The 25,057-nt window shown below is 41.4% G+C and overlaps 2 long non-coding RNA genes across 5 annotated transcripts; both read right to left on the reverse strand.

Annotated features, from left to right (window-relative positions):
- Window positions 1-240: 240 nt before the first annotated feature.
- Window positions 241-24,809, reverse strand: LOC308386374. Of its 4 annotated transcripts, none has more exons than XR_013969779.1 (5): window positions 24,461-24,809; window positions 23,988-24,173; window positions 6,193-6,886; window positions 5,720-5,905; window positions 241-3,280 (listed from the first exon to the last, which is right to left on the reverse strand). It is a non-coding gene; the product is annotated as an uncharacterized lncRNA (long non-coding RNA). The 4 variants fall into 4 exon arrangements; XR_013969780.1 differs by having other exon boundaries at window positions 24,434-24,809; XR_013969781.1 differs by having other exon boundaries at window positions 24,399-24,809.
- Window positions 22,659-23,887, reverse strand: LOC308386377. Its single transcript, XR_013969787.1, has 3 exons — window positions 23,104-23,887; window positions 22,927-22,986; window positions 22,659-22,853 (listed from the first exon to the last, which is right to left on the reverse strand). It is a non-coding gene; the product is annotated as an uncharacterized lncRNA (long non-coding RNA).
- Window positions 24,810-25,057: the final 248 nt, after the last annotated feature.

Raw genomic sequence — 25,057 nt, forward strand, 5'->3', positions numbered from 1 at the left:
GATGAGTTACGAAACGTTTGTCCCACTGAAAACGCTACGTCCAGATGAACAGAATCAACTTCTGGGATTTCCTTACCTGGATGATTGAGCATGCATCAAGATATTACCCACAATTACTTAGGTACACGGGAACAAAGGGACAGCAAGTCAGTTTCTTACAGAGGAAGAAAAAAAAATTTATACTGCAATTAATTTTAAGCAGTGTGTAATTATTCAGAAAAAAAACCCCGGAAAGATACATCACATCTTTCTACATTTTATTTTTCATAGGATTCAGTTAATCTTTTACATACTGTCTAGATAAAATGACTACAATTTATGACTTACAATAAAAATATTTTTACTGCAACATAAAAAAAAATGTAGGTTTGTCTCTTCATGGAGCAAAACACACTCACATCCTGTAAGAAAACACAGACCACTGAAAACTTTACACATGGGTAAGAAAATATTTAATTTTCCACATACTGCCTGTTTAAAAATGACACAAATTTATCAATTTACCTTTTTTTTTACTGTAACATTATAAATTGCAGGAGGGGTTGTGTCTTTGTGGAGCAAAACAGACTCACACAATATTGTACGGCAATAGAGCCCATTTAAAACACATTTCATGTGAGTTACAACAGAAGTGGCGCAGCACTGACACTGATAATTACCTCACGATGAACAGCCAAATAAACAGTAACAGGTCTGACAGTTTGATCCAGAAGGTGAACTGTTCTGACATTTTGCTTTTCTTGTGATCAGATGATGGGAGTAATGTTTGCTCTGCATGCTGTTTGTGGACACAGCCAGTGAAGTTTAACTTGCTAAACTTGGAACAAGTTGAATTGTGAAGCCTGATCTCAAGCTTTTTAAGTTTGACGCAGCATCCAGAAGAACTTTTGTTCAAACCCCCGTTTCTCCCACTGTGTTCAAATGAACCCTGTCAGGGTAATGTCTAGGGCTGCCACGATTAGTCGACTAGTCACGATTACGCCGACAACTAATTTAATAGTCGACGCGTCGTTTGAAGCTTTGCAAGATCCCAAAAGACGCAGGAATAAGTAGTAGGATTTAAGAGTGTAATAACGGACTGAAACAGAAGATGGCAGCACTGCATGTACAAGGATGACAGCTGCCATTAAACCCCGAAGAAGAAGAAGCTGTGTCCCAGAATTCATAGCACAGCTCAGTTTCCAACAATGGCGGCAGCTAGTCAGTTTTATTCTTATTATTCTTTCTGGGTCACAAAATAAACGTTTAACATATTTTCAGGCGAGAATGTAGCTGTGTAAACTTCAAATATCTGCTCACTTTATCAAGACACCACATTTTTTCAAAAGCTCGATAGCGAACCGGTGAGAACACCGGACTCCCGGCAAATCGTTTTTCAAACCCACCGGCGTCTCTCACTACTCAGGTTAAACATGATATATAAGTCACTTAGATAACTTAAAAATGTTACTGTTCGGGGTTTTTTTGTATTTTATTTGTTCCTGAGTAAATCGGTTTGGCTGAGATTAAAGTTATAGTTTTTACACAGCTGAATAAACGTCAAGCAGACAGCTGATTATCAGAAGTGTGAGATGCTCGAGAATTTACTCCGGTGTCCTGTTATATTTTAGATAGCAAGGAGTTTATTAAACTTCACCGAAACAATCTGCACATTTCATTAAAATTTAATAAACTATCACCTTGTCAGAGGAGGACACTTTGTGGGTTTTCTGATGCCTCAATAGATTTGTTTTATGGATGAAAGACTTTCCACACTGACCACATACAAATGATTTAACTCCAGAGTGGGTGAGCTGATGTGATTTTAAGCCAGTCATGTAAGTAAAAGCCTTTCCACACTGACCACATACAAATTGTTTAGCACCAGAGTGGATGAGCTGATGTGATTTTAAGCCAGTCATGTGAGTAAAAGCCTTTCCACAGTCACCACATACAAATTGTTTAGTACCAGAGTGGGTGAGCTGATGTGATTTCAAGGCAGCAATGTGTGTAAAAGACTCTCCACACTGCTCACAGCTGAAAGGTTTATCTCCACTGTGGATGAGCTGATGTGATTTTAAGCCAGTCATGTAAGTAAAAGCCTTTCCACACTGACCACATACAAATTGTTTAGCACCAGAGTGGATGAGCTGATGTGATTTTAAGCCATTCATGTGAGTAAAAGCCTTTCCACAGTCACCACATACAAATTGTTTAGTACCAGAGTGGGTGAGCTGATGTGATTTCAAGGCAGCAATGTGAGTAAAAGACTGTTCACACTGCTCACAGTTGAAAGGTTTATCTCCACTGTGGATGAGCTGATGTCTTTTTAAGTTACCAACGTAAGCAAAAGCCTTTCCACACTGATCACAGCTGAGAGGTTTATCTCCACTGTGGATAAGCTGATGTGTTTTTAAATTGCCCATCTGAGTAAAAGACTTTCCACACAGATCACAACTGAATGGTTTCTCTCCACTGTGGATGAGCTGATGTGTTTTTAATCTACCAATCTCAGTAAAAGCCTTTCCACACTGATCACAGGTGAAAGGTTTAACTTCACTGTGGACGCCCTGATGTCTCTCTAAGTGATCTCTATAATGAAAAGACTTTCCACACTGATCACAGACAAATGATTTACCTCCAACATGGATCTTATAATGTCTCTTTAAGTGACCTTTGTGAGTAAAAGACTTCCCACACTGATCACAGCATAAAGCTTTAAATGCAGTGTGGAGGCGCTGATGTACTTTTAAGCTGCATCTCTGAGTAAAGGTGTTTCCACACTGATCACAGCTGAATGGTTTAACTTCACTGTGGACGAGCTGATGTGCTTTTAAGCGGTTACTCTGAATAAAAGACTTTCCGCACTCACCACAGCTGAATGGTTTCACACTGCTGTGGATCAGCTTATGTATCTTTAAATGATATTTCTGAATAAAAGACTTTCCACACTGATCACAGCTGAATGGTTTCACATCGGTGTGGATCAGCTGATGTCTTTTTAAGTTGTTACTGTGAGTAAAAGACATCCCACACAGATCACAGTTGAAAGCTTTAAATTTCGTGTGGACGAGCTGATGTGATTTTAAGTTGCATCTCTGAGTAAAGGTCTTTCCACACTGATCACAGCTCAAGCTTCTCTCCTCCCTGTTGGCGCGCTTGCGTCTTCTGGGCTGCTTCATAGCAGGAAAAGTCTTTTCCACAGGGATCGCCGCTGGCTCATCTTTACTTGCTGGTGCTGGATGTTTTTGGTTGATGTCATCCATGTGCTCAGGTTTTGGCCTGCTTTCACTTCTTTCTCCTGTAATGACAAAGAACCCAAACAGTGACATCAGGTCTATACCTTCAGCTCATCCACAAGTGCCCCCTCTTACCTCACAAAGATAAACAGTTTCACCATCTGCCAAACGTCTCAGGTGCCTGGGGACGCTATGCTGTGGTAAATATTTGAAGTGAGTGTAGAATGTTTAGCTGATTTAGAGTTTAGAAATGTGTTATCATAGAATGTAGAACTATTGTAGAGACACTGCCCTTAAAGTAATAAAGGCCTCACTGTGTTGTGAACTTAGGAGTAGATTGTAGAAGGCTTCTCCCCCACTGAGTGGAAATTCCCCAGAGGATGTTTTAGGGTGGGGGTTTCAACATTGTAACTGGATAACTGTGGTCTGGAAGTGAGAGGGGTTTTATGACCTCTAGGGAGTTACCTACACCCACAGTGTTTTAACTGTCACGCACACACATCCACACGCACACTCACTTGAAGGAAATTTCCGTCCCCGGTTTCCTCCAAGGCGTGAGCGATAAGCAGAGTTTTGTCCTTTCCTTATAAGACTCCTAATTATTCAAAGTAACACTCTGGTATGCCGTTCAGCTGGGTTAGTTACGATATCGGGAGCAGTTAGGAGAACAAAGTGATACAGAGACTGTTCAGATTGCTTTCCCAGAATCAACTCAAAGGTTTATTTGGTACACAGCAGTTTATATAGAGAAAAAAAGGTTCGTGTGTCAGCTTTCCCAGTTCAAACCGGTACAGACTAAATAAGGAAACGTCTTCCTGCCTTCTGAGCAAAGTATCCCTTGTGTAGTTTATCAGTTCAGCTACAATTTATGATCATCCCAGCAAAATACACTCCTAGACATAGAATACAGAGTTCTTTCATTAGTGAATTCTGAAACAAACCACCTGGCCTTTAACGAGCCTTTTCCAGGAGATAAAGAAAAAGGGAGGATGGGAGTAAGGAAGTGGTCTCGTCTCTGTGGTGTTTTCGACCTTGGGGTACCAGCCTGTGAGTCTTACACATTAATTCTTGGGTCACAGAGAAAGAGAAAAACAACTAGTAAATGGGCCTTATTGAGTAGCAGTTTCTCTGCACAACATCACCACAAAACATTATCCTGTAAATGCTACCATGGTATCAAAATATCACAACATCACTCATGTGCACACAGTCACACACGAGCACTCATATAGGCACGCGGGAACGCGCACATGTAGGCATTCATGTGCTCGTGCACATAGACACAGACACAGAGTTTGCAGCACACCGTAGGGGGTTTTATGACAGCCTCTATAAAGCTGGCTGTAACTAACAAAGGGGTGAAGATTTTTGCAGAGGGACATCGGCCTCGTCTTCCCTTCTAGAAGTGCATGCTTAAATGAAGATGAATAAAGATTTTGTGAAAATGACTACTGAGTCCGGAGCCATCTCTGGATGCTCGAGGAATAAAAAGAACCGGGGTAAAACTGATTTCACAACATGAGCTCATTTTGGGGATAAAAGTAGTAAAAGTTCAACTTGTGAATAAAAAGTTTTTTAGTTTTTACTTTGTTCAAATTTGAAGAACATCACACTTACAATGTGCAGTTCAGGTTGTATGTGTGAGAGCTGTACAACCAAATCCACACTGGCTCAGATTTGCCTCTGATTAACCACGAGGGTGACACAGTTATCAAAGTCTGTAGACACTGTCAGCTGCAATGAACACCTTTTATTCTAATGCACAGGTGAGTTATAATGCATCTCCACTAGAAGATGGTCCCCTGTTATCTACTTTTTCACAGGCAAGCGTGGGTGAGAGTCTACAGCTTTCCACCCCCCAAGGACACGTAGTCTAATGCCTTTATTTTTCATGGCCATGTCCACTTAATACTGCACTATTCGGTTATATGGCATTTTAGTTAATATACAGCATAGAATTGAGGCACTTCAAATATTTTCATCTCAACACCTCCTCCCTGGAGATAAGGAGTCTCACTATCTGCCTAATGTCTCATGGTGCCTGGGAGTGTCAGTCCAACTCACTCACAATACCCATCTGTGTGTGGAATAACCTGTGAAATACTTATTTGATGTTTTCCTATATGTAGAACAAAGTCGCACAAAATGTACTATAGATATTACTAAAGTGATATTGTCAAAACATATGATCAACACATAAAATAAAGAAATGTCCATCACAAGAGTTAGCAGCTTACACAAGAAAAGACGTCAGAAAGAATATGAAAGAGAAGTGGAAAAGGAAAACAGAGGATTATTAACGAGGTCATGATCACTCCACAGACATCACCTTCATATGAAGGGAAACAGAGAGTGTAACTCAAATGATAAAACATTAATGTACTGAGGCAGACAAACAGAGAGGCTAAACAGAAGGCAGAAATCAAACCAAAATGAGCTAAGAGAGAGACCCTGTAGAAAATGATGAAGTTAAGCAACCAGTGTAGTTATAACTGACTTACTCTGGATCTCCTCTCAGACTCAGGAGGGGGCGAGCGGGCCGGCTTTGTAGTTGGAGTCGGACCAGCAGAGACAATGGGCTCACTGACCTCCACTCCCCAAGTCAGTCACCACGAGGACAAGTTCTTTGTTTAGAGATGATTTAATCCAAGCTCACCAACAACATCACTCAGCTGTCCTCGTCAGAACTAATGAAATAAAAGCAGTAACATTTAGAAACGTCAGTTTACTAAACATAAAAATATTGCTCTTTTAGCCTCGCTCACATGTTCTGTAAAGATTAAATGACTTAAATCATCACGTGGTTTACAAAAACACATTGTTAATCTCAGCAAATAAGTGCGCATCCAGAAATAACTGTTTCATCTCGTTTGACATGGAAACTTAAAATTACAAAGACACACTCAACGCACCTTCCTACCAGCTGTAACCTAGCAGGAGAACGTACGTTCGTCTTCGCAGCTGCAATACATACCTCACAAAAAGCCGTTCATCAATTAGATTTAACACGACGCTTCTCCACAATACTTTGATGCGGGTTCTTCAAAAAGTGCCCATTTTTAAAACGGCGGAAAGACACAGCAAAGAGCACAGTACGCACACTCCTCCTTCCTCTTCGTCTGCTGCCCTGCTTCTTCTTCTTCTTCTTCTTCAGCTTTATTGGCGGTTTGCAAACAATAAAATGGTGCGTTACCGCCACCAACTGGTATGGAGTGTCGACCCTCAAGCCCTACCCAAATGTTTACTCTTTTAAGCTACTGATGTGAGCAAAAGACTGTCCACACTGATCACAGCTGAATGGTTTCACACTGGTGTGGATCAGCTGATGTGATTTCAAGCTACCAATCTGTGGCTGCGCTGATGTCTTTTTAACCTATCAATCCGAGTAAAAGACTTTCCACACTGATCACAGTTGAAAGCTTTAAATCCAGTGTGGGCGAGCTGATGTCTCTTTAAATGACCTTTCAGAGTAAAGGTCTTCCCACACTGATCACAGCTCAAGCTTCTCTCCTCCCCGTTGGCGCGCTTGCGTCTTCTGGGCTGCTTCATAGCAGGAAAAGTCTTTTCCACAGGGATCGCCGCTGGCTCATCTTTACTTGCTGGTGCTGGATGTTTTTGGTTGATGTCATCCATGTGCTCAGGTTTGGGCCTGCTTTCACTTCTTTCTCCTGTAATGACAAAGAACCCAAACAGTGACATCAGGTCTATATCTTCAGCTGATCCACAAGTGCCCCCTCTTACCTCACAAAGCTGGTCCATGAAAATATTGTCAGGCAGGAAAATATTGTCCGTGGTGCAAAAAAGGTTGGGGACCGCTGGTCTACAGCTTTCTACCCCCCAAGGACACGTAGTCTAATGTCTTTATTTTTCAGGGCCATGTCCACTTAATACTACACTATTCGGTTATATGGCATTTTAGTTCATATACAGCATAGAATTGAGGCACTTCAAATATTTTCATCTCAACACCTCCTCCCTGGAGATAAGGAGGAGTCTCACTATCTGCCTAATGTCTCATGGTGCCTGGGAGTGTCAGTCCAACTCACTCACAATACCCATCTGTGTGTGGAATAACCTGTGAAATACATATTTGATGTTTTCCTATGTGTAAAACAAAACCACACAAAATGTACTATAGATATTACTAAAGTCATATTGTCGAAACATATGATCAACACATAAAATAAAGAAATGTCCATCACAAGAGTTAGCAGCTTACACAAGAAAAGACGTTAGAAAGAATATGAAAGAAGAGAAGTGGAAAAAGAAAACGGAGCATTTTTAATGAGGTCATGCTGAGCCTCTTGTCGCGATTGTTTTATGTTGGGCTGAGAACAAACAACCAATACTCAGATCAGGTCCAGTACACAACAATTATGTATTAAGCACATATGTGGGAGACGTGCACGATACCACCCTCAGTGTAATCCGGGAGATCTTAAAGAGGAAGCACAAGCACTTCTTTATTTAAAGGGTTGTACACGCCCCCTTGAACTTTCCCACATTTTGTCACATTACAGCCACAAACATGAATCCATTTTATTTTTATTCCACGTGAAAGACGAACATAAGGTGGTGTACACGTAAGAAGTGTAATGAAAATCAAACATGATTCCACACATTTTTTTACAAATAAATAACTGAAAAGTGGGGAGTGCGTAATTATTCAGCCCCCTGAGTCAATACGTTGTAATGATAATAATGGATTGCATTTATATAGCGCTTTTCAAGGCACCCGAAGCGCTTTACAATTCCACTATTCATTCACTTTCACATTCACACACTGGTGGAGGCAAGCAGGTTGCAGCCACAGCTGCCCTGGGGCAGACTGACAGAAGCGAGGCTGCTATACCGCGCCATCGGCCCCTCTGGCCGGTAGGGTAAAGTGTCTTGCCCAAGGACACGATGACCAGGACAGAGAGATCGAACCGGTGACCTTCTGGTTACAGATGCGCTTCCCAACCGCTGAGCCATGGTCACCCCACCTTTGTAGAACCACCTTTTTCTGCAATTACAGCTGCCAGTCTTTTAGGGTATGTCTCTACCAGCTTTGCACATCTAGAGACTGAAATTTTTCCCCATTCTTCTTTGCAAAACAGCTCCAGCTCAGTCAGATTACATAGACAGGGTTTGTGAACAGCAGTTTTCAGATCTTGCCACAGATTCTCGATTCGATTTAGACACCAGACAGGTCAGAGATAAAATTATTGAAAATTTAAAGCAGGCTTAGGCTACAAAAAGATTTCCCAGGCCTTGAACATCCCACGGAGCACTGTTGAAGCGAACAGTGGGGCTGAATAAATACGGACGTCCCACTTTTCAGTTATTTATTTACAAGCAAAACACTGAGTATAAGCCATCTAATTTATCTTGTAATTTAGCAAGGTTCAATTTATCCTCTTCAATTAGTGTCAATTTGAGAGATTGATTTTTCTTCCTCTAATCTTTTCGATTTCACATTAAGGCTGCCAACCTTCCTTAAATATTTGTCAATTTCAAATTTTAATAATTCCCAGTTATTTGCAAACTTTAATTTTTCTCGAGCTATAGATCAATAGTTTGAGATCAGTTCTTTAAGATCCTTTTTCACATCATCTTTCTCTAAAAAAGAGCTGTTGAGTTTCCAATATGTAGATTTAACAACAGAAGATTTAGGGGAAGTTAAATTTATTTTAATACGGCTTTATGATCTGTTGCTGGCGAAGGCCACCTACATCTATGCTATCGCTATCAAAACTTTCCAAAACTAACCAAAAGGTTGCACTAAGTAAACGTTTTGGAATGAGGATATTTGAATCTCCAAATGTCTATGAGTTTAAGACGTACTATAACAGCTTTCAATGTAGTAGTAATTCTTTTTTTTAACACTTGTAGTTTTCCAATTATCATACATAGCATTCCTATTATTTTACAGAAAACCACAAAACAACAATCCCACAGATCATAAAGACAGATAATACCAAGACGGGAAAAGGGAAACAAAAAACAAAACAAACAAACAAACAAAAAAACAAACAAAAAGCACAGCAACAACAGCAAAAAAAAGAAAAAGAAAGGGGGGAGGGGGGTGCACCTCTCTATTGTTTTTACAGGACTGTTCTAGGGCAAACAAAAACACTGAAGATTCCAGTTCCAGACCGGATAAATTGTTGACGTATGTTAACAGAGGGTTCCACGTTGTGTGGAATTTGCCGATGGATCCGTTCAGAGTACATCTGATTTTTTCCAGTTTGACATTTTGCATAACATCCGTTATCCAGCGGTGGTGTGATGGAGCAGTAGTAGACTTCCATTTAAATAAAATCAGGCGTCTCGCTAATAATGACAAAAACGCAATGACCCTCTGTAAATGGGCAGGGGGAACAGAAGTCACAATACCAGAGAAACAACCAAAAACTGTCACCAAGGGGGAGGCGAGATGTTATAGGCATAGGCTTTAGAGATGACTTCAAAAAATGATGACCAGAAAGGAGCAATTTTCGGACAGGACCAAAACATATGAAGGGAAGTAGCTGGAGTCTGTTTGCATCTATCACACGATGGGTCTATGTCTATGTTCGGAAATATTTTTGCTAGTTTAACTTTTGAAAAATGTAACCTGTGTAACACTTTGAATTGTATTAGGGAGTGTCTTGAACATATAGAAGACGAATGGACCCTGGTAAGAGCCATATCTCACTCTTTGTCAGACAGCTGGGCACTGTCGTGGAAAATTTAACAATAACCTGCAACACACCCAGCGAGCTTGATTTGAAGTGGGTTTAATAAACACATTGCGATGTGGAGAGAGCATCCCAGTGAAACACCGGGACCATCTCCGGATTGTGGCCACCGCCCACACAGACAATGAACATTCCACAACCTCACATGTTGGCCCCTCTCACAGGGGGCTATAACTCCTCCCTCACAGAGAGAATTATGACCTTGTTTTCTGCTTAGCCTTCACCTAAGAATTTACATCCCTGATAAGCAGAAGGAGTCTCACTATCTGTTTAATGTCTCCCACTACATTGGCCTCACTGTGTTAACTTTCCGCATGCATGTAAACTAGTGACAGGAGTGCTCTTACTATAGTAAAGTGAGAAAGTGATATTACTATAACTAATGTGATATGATTAAATGTGTGATTAATACATGAGAAAAGAAATCTGCCACCACAGCACCCAAATCATTCTCCCACTGTTCTCGAATGTATGAAATAGACAGGTTATATGTCTTAGTTACATCAAGCGGCTCTCTCATAAGAACCCGTTGTTAAGATAAGGAAGTTTTTAGGTGTGTGATATATTTCCCACTTTATCATTAAATCTCCCAATTTATTAACTGTTTCTGTAAAAGACCCTCTTCCCCAGTGTTATTAGGGATTGAGGCACACATGTCTCACCAAACATCACACACTCCTTTGTGCCATTTGCTTTGCCCTGTCCAGATGTTTGCCATCAGGGACAGTGAATGTCCGAACCTGTAGGCAAATGAATAGCACAAACATATACTAACACTGATGTTAGTGCTTCTCGAGTTTTAAAGTAAAACCCAAAAGTAGCCATGAGTTTCCACACAGCCAACACTTCTGAGCTACATTTTGCAACAGAATTATAGATCTTTCCTCTCTGTCTATGCAGCGTACTGTACTCTTTACTATTGTAGGGCCATCAGCCCGTTTAAAAGGTGTGAACCCTCTCCAAGGCATTTACAATTATCTTTACTGTGCCCACATCAGTGATTGGGGAAACCAAAACAACCACAACTCTGGAAGAACGACTTCCTTCTTTAGTGCTTCCAGCATTTTTGAGGCCGATCAAAACCCCTCAATGAAATGGGATAAACCAAAAATCCAATCTTTACGGTGTCAAATGTGTAAAAATTGAGTACACATGTCAAAAGAACTCACGACTGTTACTATTGTTAAATTCTCCCAATTCTTTCGATCTTTGGGCTGAAGGATGGACAATATTCGGTGTACAAATGCTCAATCAACAATCTTTTATTACATACAATTGAACACTTTACGAGCATAAACCATCCAGATGGGGAGACATGCATGAAGAGGGTCACAGCAAATCTCAAACTGGTGGAGGGTTACTCAAACTCTTATAGCCTCTAGTGGCCTGCACCTAGTCGTAAAAACCTAAACATTCACATTCTTTCTAACTCCTAGCGAGCCTGACTTATGGCCTTGGCTCCCTGTTTTGTCTGCCTTCAACAACGGTGGGGGTGTAGTCTCCCGTGGAATGTGCTCTCTGTCTCCTCCACTATCAGAAAAAGCAAGGACCTGACTCTCTGAAAACCGTGTTTCTTATAACTCAGCAGTATAATGCATCATAAACAATATCATTCATTCACACTGAATCAGCAGTCTAACGTAATACAAATCAGTTTAATAACTGTAATAGTTATCACCTTCTTCTAATTCAGGAGAATACTACAAACTAAAACTACATAATGATTTCACAATCTTTAATTAGGGGTATAACATGGCATAAGATCATATTATAATCCCACACTATGTTTACTCAGACAATGAGGGCCTAATGCACTTACGCATCAGGAACTGACATGCTAGATAATCAGTCTACCTACCCTACAAAATGCACACAAGTTGCTGTAAAACATGCATGCTATAATTACTCCAATCACTTTTACTCATGCTCAGGACTCTAACAGAGTTTGTGATGTTCGGAGAATCATGTAAATGCATATCATTTATAAAATGATTATTAACGTCACAACAACAACCTCCGTAACTTGAAAACACACTAAGCTTTCCAGGGAAACTGATTGGCTGTTTTAAGCAGATGTGATCTGCATTCATTCGCTGATCCCTCTTGGGTGCCACAGAGTCTCACTCTGCAGTCGCTGAGTTGGAGCTCAGCACGCTCTTGTTGGAGGAGGGCGCTCTTTTCAGCCCTCACCCTCTCGTTCCAACGCAGCTTTATGGTTATTGCTGTGGTTCTGGAATCTTCTCATGATGACTAGTAGGGCCCCAAACCCCATGACCTTTGACCTTAACCACTGCCTGGGCTGTCAGCTCTGTTATGAATGGTCCCTGTTCTTGCTGGGTCTCTGAAGACTTCTGATCAGCACGCAGACTCAGTCAGGAGATTCCACCCTTGGGATGATTTCTTCCAGCAATACTCTGGCTGCTGCACCTGTATCTCTTCACTAGGAGGAAAAACTTCTAACCATTTAGAAAACACGTCAACCATCATCATAATAATAATAATAATGAATTGCATTTATATAGCACTTTTCGAGACCCTCAAAGCGCTTTACAATTCCACTATTCATTCACTCTCACATTCACACACTGGTGGAGGCAGCTACAGTCATGGGCAGACTGACAGAAGCGAGGCTTCAAACCACATTTTCCTTTCAGTTCAGTGAAGTTTACTTATAGATCATCAAAACCTTATCTGAACATGGACTTAACCCCCCTGTAGAGGTTTAATACCTGTACATGAACGGTTAATCCCACAAATCACAGTAAAAAGCCATGGACAAAAACACCATGAAAAAACTCATGGAAAACATAGAAAACATTGTTTAAACCTAGAATCCCTCCGTTTGACACGTGGTCTCTCCCATGAGTCAACTCATCAGAACTAGGAGAATAACAAAAAGGAAAAGGTTAGTTACACAAATTCTCAGACAACATCAGGGCTCCTCCTCCGGAGTAATTTTGCTTCAGCCCTGTTAAAGACTAAAATCAGCATTAATGTCATGTCAAGTGGGTCTAACTCTTGGCTCTGCCTGGAGCCTGCATCCACACCACAATTACCTAGAAACCAAAATTGGTGAGTAAATACAAACTTCACACTTACGAACAACTGTAGGTTATGAGAGTAATAAGGCATCCAACACAGACAAAAGTGTGTCATATGCAGTTTATTTCCCCAAATCATTAAAACACTACTGTTACCATAATTTGCTCAAACCATGGATCATCCCATGTGTTTAATTAAGTTACTGGTTACAGTAGTTTTATCTTAAGTAATGTCACTCACTTGTTTTCACACTTTGAGCTCAACACCTTAAAATGAATAACGATATGATAATGAGTAATCACTGCACAATCTGCTTCATTTCACTCATGTCTGCCTGCGTGACGCCAGAACCCTTAGAGAGGGAAAAAAAACATTAGCCAGTGGTGTTTCCTCGCAGGTCGGGCCTGGATCAACAGATTCCAGAGGTGTTGCTGTAAATCATGTGGTCAACCCTCCTTGTCTGTGAAAGGAGTGATACCGATTTTAACACAGTATGTGTTTCACATTGAATACACATTTTTCTCCTGTAGCATTTAACATTTTCCAACAATACAGTGTGTTACTGTAACCAACAAGCAGCCAGGAAAACACAGTTTTCTCCACACAAAATCAGTAACACAGAAAAGTAGCAGCTTAAGGGTTAAGTCTGTAAGGCCCACACACACTCATGTGAACCTACAGTCTCCCCTCCTCTGGTCTCTGTCATCCTCCTGCTCCTGCAAAAACAAGCAAACAAAAGCACATACATCCACCCTTTTTCACTGTTTGGGTGGGTTAGGCATTAGCAGTGACTAATGCTAAAATAGTTAACGTCTTCACAATTTCAAGTCAGTCACACTTAGTCCACATCATCAGTCCAGCCACAGTCCAATCACATGCATTCATCCAGTCACATGCAATCGTACCAATCATTGCTGATAGTAGAAAACCGCGCATGAATTTAAATATCCACTGACAGCAATATTTCATCATTCCAAAAATAAAAACTATTCTTATTGCTTTTGAAATGGATTGAATCGCTACAATCCTTTTAAAACAGAGGACTTACTATCTAATATGGTCAGCGTCCTATGTAGGTGAATTTTCTCAGAAGCCCATTGTAATCTAGAGAAGCTCACCTTATATTTGCTCTCAATTAAAGTATTTTATAACACTTTTACTCCTGATCTTGCAGGCCTGCTTTTACATCATCAACACACAAAATATCACCCCCAGAGGGATGATACCTGGCAGGTTTTTTCCCCCTAAGTGCACCGTTACAAACAAAACATATTAGGCCTTGTTCAGGACATGTCTAAATATATATAAAAAATAAACCTGTGTTTCTCTTACAAAAAGAAAACAACCCTAACCTATCTGGCAAAATCAGCCTGGTACTAAAACAAACAAACAAACAAAAAAAACAAATCTACCAGAAATCACAGGAAAGGTTTTGCTTTCTGGTGACACAACATGCTGTAGGGATTAAAATCTGCCATGCAGTGCTGCAGTCACTGCTTCTGTTCATGTTCCCCACATCATATTTACGCCTTTAGACAAAGAAGAACACCCACTAGAATACCCAAACTGAGTTTCTAGGAACCTGCACCCAATAATTGCAGCAGTAAGGAAGCGAGGCTTTCCCTGTTGGTCCGCTTGAAAATCCTCCCAAATCAAAACAGCTCACCGTTGCAGATCCTTTTCAGTGCCTCTCTTGGTTCTTTTAAAAATTCCTGCATGTGTGAGTCGCTGAAGCACAGTTCGCAGTTCCCCCATGTACTTGAGGAACACGAGACTTTTTCAGATAAATAAAGGCAAATATTGCAAACTACACAAAAGGCAGCCGCTAAAGCGTTTAAGTTTCAAAATAGGACAAACAAAACAGACTAAATTGTCAATTCCACTTAGAAACAAAATATTAATTCTATAAATAAATCTTAGTTGGTTTTACAGAAGAACAGACAAAATTGACTAACTTTTGTCAATATCAAATAAACTGAGAACTAAAAGGAAATTCTCAATCTCTCCTTGTTGTATAGATTAGCTTTTCAAACAGTTTTAACAGTTACTTTAGTCTGACAAAAGCCGAATGACGAATTAGTGATTCTCTGTGCAACTTAATTTGGATTGGCTGTTCTTTTTTTTTTAAGAGTCCAAGAGAGATGAGGCCTATCGCAATAGTTTAATTTTTCTATTGAGAAAAAGTTATTTCGCAATACATTTAGTTATTGTTCTATCACCCAGCTCTAATGCTTATCCTACAAAATCAATCTCTCACTCTCCCTCTCTGTCTTTCACTCACTCACACAGACACACACCACCACTGTCAACTTTGCTAAATTACTAATGAAAAACACTGACCAGGCAGCTGTGATTGAGCAGCAATGTCCATCCAACTCTTTTCATGGTTGTTGTAGTCGTGATAACTTTGTGAGGCCACATTGAAAAGCCTCGGATATGGAAGCGTAGAGCTGCCACCCAGGCAAAAGAAAAGTGAAAAGTATATTGTTCTAACAATATACCTTTCACGTTTTTTAACAATATAATATCACATTATTACAATATACAGAATTATCACATTCGTACAATATAAATATTATATAGACTACATCGCAGCTCCAGTCACGCTTCCATCACAGTCTTTCTCGTCTTTTCCCAGAGTAACAGCCAAACAGGAGGATCTATTGGCTAGCACTGCTTCGCCTTGCACGCGTTCTTATTTTAAACTTAATCTGGAATTCATTGCAAACTGTTTGTGCGGGATATGAATGACAAGATTTTGTTTTTCTACAAGAGTTAGTAAAAAACATCTCCAGTGTGATCAAATCTTCTTGCCAAACATCCGCAGCTTTGCAGTGTATACAGCACTATAATGACCAGACCTGATTCTTTTGAAAACCATACATCTTTCCACAGGTCTCAACTTCATCAGACATCACCTAGACACAAAGCTGGATGATGCCAGCGCAAACAGCAGCCTAACCGACTAAGATGATAGATCCATGGGGTTAGGAAAGCCAGATGCAGGGCTGGAGCGGTACCTTTCATGTCCATTCACTGGAGGTGTGGATCTATTGCATGGCGTTCCTCACATCAAGAAGCTGTCAATCAAAGGCAATACAGCTCTTCCTGCATCTGGAGCTTGTGAAGGACTTCTCAGTCATGCAGGACTCCTGTTCACTGCTAAACAGTCACAGCTTCACAGAAAGAACCTTGAGAGCAAACTGCTGCTGAAGCTTAACCATCACCTCACTGAGTGAAGAAATGGCACATTTTTGCTAAATATGCAGAAATAGATGCACACCCATACAATTTATGATGAACTGAGCTGGCTTGTATGTACATGAGGAAGATGTCTCGTTCTGTTTTCTCTGAGGTTGCTGTGCCATTTGGAGCAAAAATGAATATAAAGTTTACAGCAAATCTTGTCACTGGAAATTGTTTGCACTGTTTATATATTTATATTATTTACTGTAGGTATTGGTGAAAAAAGCTTGTTTGAAAAATGTTGTGAAAATCTGGAAATTAGAATTGTTGTGCTTTATTTTGTTGATGTTTTTACATATATTCCTTTTGGAAATACTAAAATTTGTATATTTATTTATTTTTGTTTGTCTGATAGCATTTATAAAATAAATCGGACATTTCAAACAGTTACTCGCTACTTGAGTAGTCTTTTCACCAAGTACTTTACTCTTACTCGAGTAACTTTTTTGAAGACTACTTTTCACTTTTACTTGAGTAATAATATTTCAAAGTCATGCTACTCTTACTTGAGTACAATTTTTGGATACTTGACCCACCTCTGTAACCGGGGCATGATCAGAAATGACAATTGGATCATATTTACAGTCTGTAATAGCACTCAGTAAGTAGGGGCCAACCAGAAAAAAAATCTATCCTAGAAAATGACTTATGCACATTAGAGTAAAATGAATACTCCCTTCTAGTGGGATACTTAAATCTCCAAGGGTCTACAAGTTTATGTGGCTCTACGAACGACTGAATTGTTTGCACAGATTTAGATGGTCTTGTTAGGATGCCTGGGTCGTTGACCCAGGGTTTTTGAGTTTATTATTTATTATTTCTAGTCTTTGGTTTCTTTGAGTTCTGTCTTATGGTTTATGTCTCTGTCTTCTCTAGTTGCTCTGTCTCCCCTGTCTGCTATATCCCCGTGTCCAGTCAGTGTCTGTGTCTGCCCTGGTCCCACGTCTCTGTTCCCTCTGTTGTAGTGCTTGCATGTGAGTCTGTGTCTTTTGTTCAGTCTGTGTTATGGGTTTCCTGTTTTACTTTGAAAGTCCATGTCTGATGTTACTGTGTCTGGTTTTGCTTCCCCTTGTCTCGTTAGGCCTGATTTGCCCCAGCTGTGCTTCCCTCCTGTTACCCATTCCCTGATTGCTCCCTCTGTGTATTTGAGCCCTGTGTTTGTGTCTGTGTTGCGATCTACCGTTTACCTAGCTGTGTGTTCTGTCAGTCCTCTGGTGTAAGTTTATTTTGATTTTTTCCAGTTATGTTATATTTGAGTTTAACATTAAAGCTGTTTTGAGTTCACATCTGTCTCCGGAGTCTGCACCTTGGGTCCTTTTCCTGCCTGCACACAGCCGTCACATAACAGGTCTTAGTAAAGATTGGGAAGAGCGATCCCAAACAGAATCCATTACCAGGTTGTAATCCCCAGACATAACCAGATGATAACTATCCAGATTGGGAATGGAGCTTAGCATTAGCGCTCAGCCTGAGCTGGAGGTTTAAGGGTCGAGGGTCTGCGAGCCAGAGGGGTCTGCTCAGCCAGAGCTGGAGGTTTGAGCTCCGGGGGTCTGCGTGCCGGATGGGCTGCTTAGCCCAGGCTAGAGGTTTAAGGGCCGAGGGTCTGTGCGCCAGAGAGCGCCATTCAGCCCAATCTGGGGGTTTGAGCTACATGGGTCTGCACACTAGAGGTGCCCGCTCAACCTGAGGTGGAAGTTTGAGCGCAGAGGATCTGCGCACCGGATGGTCCCGCTCTGCCTGAGTCGGAGGTTTGAGCACCGGGGGTCTGCGAGCTGTCCATACCTACCACACCTGCACACCCGCTTCCTCATCCAGCACCGACTGCACCGCTGCTTCCGAGTCCAGCAGCGAAACACCAGCCATCAGCCAAGACCAATAATCATTGGCCACTTTCCAGGCCAACAGCTAAGGAGCTGTTGAGAGCCACCGGAGCCGTTATGTTATCACTGCCACAGGACCCAGGGCAGGCCGGTTGATCTGTAACACCACTGTCACTGGACCCGGGGCAGGCTGCCTGAGCCGCAATGCTGCCGCCACTGGTCTCATCGCAGGCCGCCTAGACTGTTTTGGTGCCACTGAACCCGTGGGAGGCTGCCTAAACGGTCTTGCCGGATTTGCCACCAACCAAGTTGGCCACAAGAACTTGGCTTGTTGGACTGTGTGCCGCTGCTGCTGGAGGTGCAGCCGGGTTTTTTAATTGTTTGGACTAAGGCTCTGATATTGTTTTGAGTCCTTCGTCATGGAAACCCCCCCCCCCCCCTCCAGCAGGCACCTTCAGGCCTGCTGGGGGGGGGTTCATTCATTATGCAAATGTACTCTTTATAAGATTGGAGAAACCTGCAGTCAGCTGAGACTGAAGAAGTCTCTGGGATGAGTGACGAAACGTTTGTCCCACTGAAAACGCTACGTCCAGATGAACAGAATCAACTTCTGGGATTTCCTTACCTGGATGATTGAGCATGCATCAAGATATTACCCACAATTACTTAGGTACACGAGAACAAAGGGACAGCAAGTCAGTTTTATCATAAATGACACATTTATGACTTACAATAAAAATATTTTTATTGCAACATAAAAAAAATGTAGGTTTGTCTCTTCATGGAGCAAAACACACTCACATCCTGTAAGAAAACACAGACCACTGAAAACTTTACACATGGGTAAGAAAATATTTAGTTTTCCACATACTGCCCGTTTAAAAATGACACAAATTTATCAATTTACCTTTTTTTTTACTGTAACATTAAAAATTGCAGGAGGGGTTGTGTCTTTGTGGAGCAAAACAGACTCACACAATATTGTAAGACAATAGAGCCCATTTAAAACACATTTCATGTGAGTTACAATAGAAGTGGCGCAGCACTGACACTGATAATTACCTCACGATGAATAGCCAAATAAACCAGGGGTCCCCAATCCCAGTCCACGAGGGCCGGTGTCCCTGCAGGGTTTAGAGGTGTCCTTGATCCGTCATAGATGATTTAAAAATGTTAAATTATCCCCTTCAACATGTCTTGACGTTGTCCAGAGGCCTGGTAATGAAGTAATCATGTGATTCAGGTGTGTTGACCCAGAGTGAGATCTAAAACCTGCAGGGACACCGGCCCTCGTGGACTGGGATTGGGGACTCCTGAAATAAACAGTAACAGGTCTGACAGTTTGACCCAGAAGGTGAACTCTTCTGACATTTTGTTTTTCTTGTGATCAGATGATGGGAGTAATTTTTTCTCTGTATGCTGTTTGTGGACACAGCCAGTGAAGTTTAACTTGCTAAACTTGGAACAAGTTGAATTGTGAAGCCTGATCTCAAGCTTTTTAAGTTTGACGCAGCATCCAGAAGAACTTTTGTTCAGACCCCTGTTTCTCCCACTGTGTTCAAATGAACCCTGTCAGGGTAATGTCTAGGGCTGCCACGATTAGTCGACTAGTCACGATTACGTCGACTATCAAAATCGCCAACGACTAATTTAATAGTCAAGGCGTCGTTTGAAGCTTTGTAAGATCCCAAAAGACGCAGGAATAAGTAGTAGGATTTAAGCGTGTAATAACGGACTGAAACAGAAGATGGCAGCACTGCATGAAGAAGGATGACAGCTGCCATTAAACACCGAAGAAGAAGAAGCTGTGTCCCAGAATTCATTGCACAGCTCAGTTTCCAACAATGGCGGCAGCTAGTCAGTTTTATTCTTATCATTCTTTCTGGGTCACAAAGTAAATGTTTAACATATTTTCAGGCGAGAATGTAGCTGTGTAAACTTCAAATATCTGCTCAGTTTATCAAGACACCAAATTTTTTCAAAAGTGCTCCGACGTTTTCGGAGACTTCGATAGCTAGCCGGGGTTACAGGCTCCCTGGAGCCGGTGAGAACACCGGACTCCCGGCAAATGGTTTCCAAACCCACCGCCATCTTTCGCTACTCAGGTTAAACATGATATATAAGTCACTTAGATAACTTAAAAATGTTACTGTTCTGCTTTTTTTCAGTATTTTATTTGTTCCTGAGTAAATCGGTTTGGCTGAGATTAAAGTTATAGTTTTTACACAGCTGAAAAAACGTCAAGCAGACAGCTGATTATCAGAAATGTGAGATGCTCGAGAATATACTCCGGTGTCCTGTTATATTTTAGATAGCAAGGAGTAGGGATTTGGTATCGTTTAGGTTTTATCCGATACCGGTGCCAAACTGGTACTTTTGAAACGGTGCCGGTGCCTAAACGGTGTTCAAACCGGTGCTTAAAGAATGGAGAACACAAAATTGGTCCAAAAACCTCTCATGTTCAGCTGTTTTTTTGTAAAAAGATAACAATGTTAGTCTTTTCTGCAGCTATGGGGCATATATGGCATCACTCTTGGCTGGAAGCAGTGCTTAATCAATGGAAAAAACACAAACTTTCTCCAAAAACCTCTCATGTTTAACTGTTTTCCAATCTTTCTTTGGTCATTTTAGCCTTTTTGGCCAGGGTGAAGGGAGTATCTGCCATCAAACAAGAAGACAGCCGCAAATAGATATGATGCTGTTTGCTAGTTCACCTTACATGCATTAATGTAATAACGTGTTTAGCCTACTCAACGTAAATTACACACGAACAACATTAAGCTACTCACGCAGAGAAGAACGGCTGCTGCTGCATCATAATTTCTGCTACACTGGCAGGGCTAGGGGCCAGGACTCCCCTCTTCGGGTTTTTGGGGGATGTTGCTAACTCCGGGTCCGAACACAGGCACCACACCCGCAGTAGATGTGCTCGGTGTGAGGTCTCGCAGCAAGCTATCAAATACGGCGCATTTTTCGGCTTTAAAAAACACCGTTATGCGTCGCCAGGTGTTTCATCGGATTCGAGGTGTTACCTCCTTTGACAGTATCAAAGTATCACCTTAAAGCACTTGTTGCAGGCTGCTGAGTTTGCATATTTTGCTGTGAAGTACAGCCAGACTTTTCACCGCTTTGCCTTGGGCATTTTTAATCTGTAGCTCTGCTCCAAAAGAACGTACGTACTATCCTCGGAAACGTAAAATGATTGGCTAGAATCTAAAGTGTATGACATCTCAGGAAAATAAAAGCACCGAAATAAAGCACCGAAATGTGCGCTTCTTTTCGGTCTGGTTACTACCGTTTATGTCAGAACTGGTGCCGTCATGGCACCGGATACAGGTACCCATCCCTAGCAAGGAGTTTATTAAACTTCACCGAAACAATCTGCACATTTCATTAAAATTTAATAAACTATCACCTTGTCTCTATTCTTAGTTAGCACAGACCTTAAACACTTAAAGCTGTAAGCTCATGATAGTTATATAAGAGCAGATGCATGCTGTACATTTTACGTCCAATGGATGCATGATCTGATTATTCGACTAATTGGGAAAATAATCGGTGACTAGTCGACTATCAAAATAATCATTTGTGGCAGCCCTAGTAATGTCCCATTGGTCTGCCACTTTTCTCAGAGGAGGACACTTTGTGGGTTTTCTGATGCCTCAATAGATTTGTTTTATGGATGAAAGACTTTCCACACTGACCACATACAAATAATTTAACTCCAGAGTGGGTGAGCTGATGTGATTTTAAGCCAGTCATGTGAGTAAAAGCCTTTCCACACTGACCACATACAAATTGTTTAGTACCAGAGTGGATAAGCTGATGTGTTTTTAAGTGAGCTTTCTGAGTAAAAGACTTTCCACACTGCTCACAGCTGAAGGGTTTATCTCCACTGTGGATGAGCTGATGTCTTTTTAAGTTACTAACGTAAGCAAAAGCCTTTCCACACTGATCACAGGTGAGAGGTTTATCTCCACTGTGGATGAGCTGATGTACTTTTAAATTGCCCATCTGAGTAAAAGACTTTCCACACAGATCACAACTGAATGGTTTCTCTCCACTGTGGATGAGCTGATGTGTTTTTAATCTACCAATCTCAGTAAAAGCCTTTCCACACTGATCACAGGTGAAAGGTTTAACTTCACTGTGGATGCCCTGATGTCTCTCTAAGTGATCTCTATCCTGAAAAGACTTTCCACACTGATCACATCTGAATGGTTTCACACCGCTGTGGATAAGCTGATGTTTTTTTAAGTTGCTACTCTGAGTAAAGGTCTTTCCACACTGATCACAGCTGAATGGTTTCACACCGGTGTGGATCAGCTGATGTGATTTGAAGTGAAAAATCTGAGTAAAGGTCTTTCCACACTGATCACAGCTGAATGGTTTCACACCGGTGTGGATCAGCTGATGTGCTTTTAAGTTGGATCTCTGAGTAAAGGTCTTTCCACACTGATCACAGCTGAATGGTTTCACATCGGTGTGGATCAGCTGATGTCTTTTTAAGTTGCTACTGTGAGTAAAAGACATCCCACACAGATCACAGTTGAAAGCTTTAAATTTCGTGTGGACGAGCTGATGTGATTTTAAGTTGCATCTCTGAGTAAAGGTCTTCCCACACTGATCACAGCTCAAGCTTCTCTCCTCCCCGTTGGCGCGCTTGCGTCTTCTGGGCTGCTTCATAGCAGGAAAAGTCTTTTCCACAGGGATCGCCGCTGGCTCATCTTTACTTGCTGGTGCTGGATGTTTTTGGTTGATGTCATCCATGTGCTGAGGTTTGGGCCTGCTTTCACTTCTTTCTCCTGTAATGACAAAGAACCCAAACAGTGACATCAGGTCTATATCTTCAGCTCATCCACAAGTGCCCCCTCTTACCTCACAAAGATAAACAGTTTCACCATCTGCCAAACGTCTCAGGTGCCTGGGGACGCTATGCTGTGGTAAACATTTGAAGTGAGCTCATTTTGGGGATAAAAGTAGTAAAAGTTCAACTTGTGAATAAAAAGTTTTTTAGTTTTTACTTTGTTCAAATTTGAAGAACATCACACTTACAATGTGCAGTTCAGGTTGTATGTGTGAGAGCTGTACAACCAAATCCACACTGACTCAGATTTCCCTCTGATTAACCACGAGGGTGTCACAGTTATCAAAGTCTGCAGACACTGTCAGCTGCAATCAACACCTTTTATTATAATGCACAGGTGAGTTATAATGCATCTCCACTAGAAGATGGTCCCCTGTTATCTACTTTTTCACAGGCAAGCGTGGGTGAGAGTCTACAGCTTTCCACCCCCCAAGGACACGTAGTCTAATGCCTTTATTTTTCATGACCATGTCCACTTAATACTACACTATACGGTTATATGGCATTTTAGTTAATATACAGCATAGAATTGAGGCACATCAAATAATTTCATCTCAACACCTCCTCCCTGGAGATAAGGAGTCTCACTATCTGCCTAATGTCTCATGGTGCCTGGGAGTGTCAGTCCAACTCACTCACAATACCCATCTGTGTGTGGAATAACCTGTGAAATACTTATTTGATGTTTTCCTATATGTAGAACAAAGTCACACAAAATGTACTATAGATATTACTAAAGTCATATTGTCAAAACATATGATCAACACATAAAATAAAGAAATGTCCATCACAAGAGTTAGCAGCTTACACAAGAAAAGACGTCAGAAAGAATATGAAAGAAGAAACATGGAAAAGGAAAACAGCATTTTTAACGAAGTCATGATCACTCCACAGACATCACCTTCATATGAAGGGAAACAAAGAGTGTAACTCAAATGATAAAACATTAAGGTACTGAGGCAGACAAACAGAGGCTAAACAGAAGGCAGAAATCAAAACCAAAATGAGCTAAGAGAGAGACTCTGTAGAAAATGATAAAGTTAAGCAACCAGTGTAGTTATAACTGACTTACTCTGGATCTCCTCTCAGACTCAGGAGGGGGCGAGCGGGCCGGCTTTGTAGTTGGAGTCGGACCAGCAGAGACAATGAGCTCACTGACCTCCACTCCCCAAGTCAGTCACCACGAGGACAAGTTCTTTGTTTAGAGATGATTTAATCCAAGCTCACCAACAACATCACTCAGCTGTCCTCGTCAGAACTGATAAAATAAAAGCAGTTACATTTAGAAACGTCAGTTTACTAAACATAAAAATATTGCTCTTTTAGCCTCGCTCACATGTTCTGTAAAGATTAAATGACTTAAATCATCACGTGGTTTACAAAAACACATTGTTAATCTCAGCAAATAAGTGCGCATCCAGAAATAACTGTTTCATCTCGTTTGACATGGAAACTTAAAATTACAAAGACACACTCAACGCACCTTCCTACCAGCTGTAACCTAGCAGGAGAACGTACGTTCGTCTTCGCAGCTGCAATACATACTGTAACGTCGGGTTGTGTTGCGTGGTTGAGAGGAGGCGGCAAAACACCTAGCAGGCTAGTCGGAAGAACACACACCCACGCTGGTATCGGTAATCCACGGTGGTTCTTTAATACGCCTTCTTCAACAACCATATAAAAGCCCGGTTGAACGGCTGCGGCTCAACAACATAACGCCCAGCGTTCATACAACCCAAGCGTTGCAAATAAAACAACCAAAAAAAAAGGTCTGGAGAAGAAAACATAAATCCGTCCTTCGTTAAGCACAAGCGTGAAGGCACGTGTCCTCATAATCCCGGAGCGAGAGAGCAGTGGCACAAACTGATGACACCATCAACCCTCGACTTGGGCGTCTTAAAGACTGCGGTCAAGTGAGCCCTCACTTAGGAAGTCACAGTCAAGCTAGCCGCTCCGCCAGCCGCACCGAAAATGTGGTTGCACTACTCTTACGTATATTACGGTATGGGTGAAGACTGGCTTAGAAACGCAGTGTTTTGTGTCCTGATACTATTTTACTTCACAATCCACTCCCAGTTTTGGTTTATCTCCACTTTCCCCCCTGTGATCCACAGCCCAAATTACTGTATGATTCAGAGAAAA

The sequence above is a fragment of the Rhamphochromis sp. 'chilingali' genome, assembly GCF_963969265.1.
Source record: "Rhamphochromis sp. 'chilingali' genome assembly, chromosome: 18".
Taxonomy (NCBI): Eukaryota; Metazoa; Chordata; class Actinopteri; order Cichliformes; family Cichlidae; genus Rhamphochromis; species Rhamphochromis sp. 'chilingali'.